Source organism: Macaca nemestrina, chromosome 5, assembly GCF_043159975.1.
Source record: "Macaca nemestrina isolate mMacNem1 chromosome 5, mMacNem.hap1, whole genome shotgun sequence".
In the NCBI taxonomy this organism is placed as follows: Eukaryota; Metazoa; Chordata; class Mammalia; order Primates; family Cercopithecidae; genus Macaca; species Macaca nemestrina.
In genome coordinates this window covers 37,533,596-37,536,870 of record NC_092129.1, presented here as the reverse complement: position 1 = coordinate 37,536,870, position 3,275 = coordinate 37,533,596, and the positions used below count along the sequence as shown (strand labels likewise).

Below are 3,275 nucleotides of genomic sequence, written 5' to 3'. Positions count from 1 at the left end.
TACTCCAAAGTCAATACAAACAACTTTCCAGATGTTCAATATAAGGTGAATGCAAGCAATTTCATTAAATCAAATTAGGCTAATTTTGTTTTTATTTTAATTCATTCATATATATGGAGTGCCTATTATGGGCCAGAACCAGTTCTAAGTGCTTGAATACTAGAATGAAAAAACAAACTTCTACTCCAATGGAGTTCATATCATTTTTTAAAAAAGAAAAGAAAAGAAAACTTGTTGTCATAAGGTAGCAAGTGCAGAAAAGAAAAATAAAGTATGGTATAGGACTAGGGGCATAAGGGGCCAGGACTTATTTTAAATAGGCAGATCAAGAAGGGTCCCATTGAAAAGGTAAAATTTCAGCAAACTCCTGAAAGAATTGAGACAGTGAGCCACATGGATGCCCAAGCAAAGACTCATCAACTTCAGTTTTCCTAAGGTGAGCATATCACGGTTATTGGGAACATCAGGATCGGAGAAGCAGCGGGCACCGGGTTATGTAGGATCTTGTAGGCCATCATAAGGAGTTTGGCTTTTACTCTGAGTTACATAGGAGGTTATTGGAGAGTTTCAAACAAAGAAATTTTATTACATATAATTTAATACATATAATACATATAATTTATTACATATAATATAATATTATACAGCAATTGCTTAAAAGAATCCCTGGCTATTGTGTAGAATAGACCATAGGAAGGCACAGGGTGGAAACAAGGAGATGAGTTGGGAGGCTTGTAGTAACCAAGGTGGGAGATGATAGCATCTTCCATCAAGAGTAGAAGGGGCCATATTCCTGGAGACATTTTCATTGTAGAGCCAGTAGGGTTTTCTAACAGATTGGATGTGGGGTTTCAAAGAAAGAAATCAAAGGTAACAACACGATTTTTTGCCCCAAGCAGTGGTGATGATAGAGTTGCCTTTTACCATGGGAGGAGGAGCACGTTTGAAAGGGTAGTTGTCTGGGCCGTGTTATGTGTAGTTTGCAACATGAAGAAAGTCTTTCCCAGAAGTGACTGCCTGTGTCAAGAGCTACTGATAGGCTGAGTGACAGGAAGGCTGAGAGACTAATGGATTTAGCAATATGGAGGTCACTGGTGACTTTGACAGAAGCTGTTGTGATGGAATGAAATGATAGGAATGAAAGACTGTTAGTATGGATGAAGAAGCAATGGGGAAAGAGAAATTGAAGGCAGCAGGTAAAGTCGCCTTTTTTGAGAAAATCGGCAAAAACTGAAAGAGAAAAAAAGAAGTTGAGAAAAAAATATTAAATAACAAGTTAAAATTGAATAGCATTTTTATTTGCTGACAGAAATGGCCCATTAGAAAGCAAAGAATTGGGCCAGGCACAATGGCTCATGCCTGTAATCCCAGCTCTTTGGGAGGCCAATGCTAGAGGATGGCTGGAGACCAGGAGTTTGAGATGAGCCTGGGCAATACAGCAAAATCCCGTTGCCATAAAAAAAAATTAATCATTAGCTGGGTGTGTTGGCACACATCCGTCATCCCAGCTATTTGGCAGGCTGATGCAGGAAGATTGCTTGAGCCTGGGAGTTTGAGGCTGCAGTGAGCTATGATGGTATCACTGCACTCCAGCCTGGGCAACAGAGTGAGACCCTGTCTCTAAAGAAAAAGAAAAGAAAAGAAAGTAAGCAAAGAATTGATGGGATCTATTTTTGCAGAAGGAGAGTGGATGAGATCGATCTTATCCACTTCTGGTGAGGAGGCTGATATTAGAAGTGTGGGTAGTTCATTCACATCATAGTATACATGATTTGTGATTGCAGTAGCTCAGTATATTACATAATTTTTATTATTATCCTTATACTACTGATACAGAAATCAATTTCTTTGCAATTTGCTAAAAAGACTGTACCTATTTTCTCACATAAATTTAATGAATCAAAAATGAGTAATCTTATTTTTATCACTATTTATCTAAATTTATTCCATGATAAATATTTCAATGTTTACATCATGTAGCAGTGTGTGCATAAATATTGAGAGGCAAGTTGTAAATGTAAAGAGGACACAGTCTTCCCTGGGAACCTGTGCCCTAGTTCTCTGCTGTATGGTGTACTATTAATTATTCAGCATTCAAGAAAGTCTTCCAGGGAGGCCGTGTCTGGCTCTCACTCTCGCCGCCATTGCAGTACGCTGAGCTCCATAGAGACAGCACCGGGGCAAGTGAAAGCTGGACTGGCACAGGGCAACTCTGTGTCTTTCTGAGGAAAAATAATGAAACATGGGCAGAAGAGATCTTAAGAAGCTGAGAGGCAAAATGTCTTCACAGCATTCTTGTGCAAACTTGTCAGGAGCAGCACAAGAAGCACAATGAAGATGCTTCGGTCAATTTCTCAGAATTATCTAAGATATGCTCAGAGAGGTGGAAGACCACGTCTGCTAAAGAGAAAGAAAAATGTGAAGATATGGCAGAGGTGGACAAGGCCTGTTATGAAAGAGAAATGACAACCTGTATCCCTCCTAAAGGGGAGACCAAAAAGAACTTCAAGGATCCCAATGCACCCAAGAGGCCTCCTTTGGCCTTTTTCTTGTTGTGTTCTGAGTATCACTAAAAAATCAAAGGAGAACATCCATCCTGTCCTATGCATTGGTGGTGTTGTGAAGATGCTGGGAAAGCTGTGGAATGACACAGCTGCAGATGACAAGCATCCTTAGGAAAAGAAGGCTGTGAACCTGAAGGAAAAATATGAAAAGGATATTGCTGCACACCAAGCTAAAGGAAAACCTGATGCAGTGAAAGAGGGAGTTGCCAAGGCTGAGAAAGGCAAGAAAAAGAAAGAGGAGGAAGATGAAGAGGATGAGGAAGAGGAAGATTAAGAGGATGAAGATGAAGAAGAAGATGATGATGATGATGAATAAGTTGGTTCTATCACAGTTTTTTTCTTGTCTATAAAACATTCAGCCAGGCGCAGTGGCTCACACCTATAATCCCAGCACTTTGGGAGGCCAAGGCGGGCAGATCACGAGGTCAGGAGATAGAGACCATCCCAGCTAACACAGTGAAACCCCATCTCTACTAAAAATACAAAAAAATTAGCCGGGCGTGGTGGCAGACACCTGTAGTCACAGGTACTCGGGAGGCTGAGGCAGGAGAATGGTGTGAACCCAGGAGGCGGAGCTTGCAGTGAGCGGAGATTGTGCCACTGCACTCCAGCCTGGGCAACAGAGCAAGACTCCATCTTAAAAAATAATAATAATAAATTTTTTTTTAATAATAAAACATTTAACCCTCCTATACACAACTCATTTCTTTT

General features: G+C 40.5%; 1 pseudogene; it reads left to right on the top strand.

The window, feature by feature from the left end:
* The first annotated feature begins 2,242 nt into the window (after window positions 1–2,242).
* Window positions 2,243–2,880, top strand: LOC105465634 (high mobility group protein B1 pseudogene; annotated as a pseudogene).
* The last annotated feature ends 395 nt before the right edge of the window (window positions 2,881–3,275 follow it).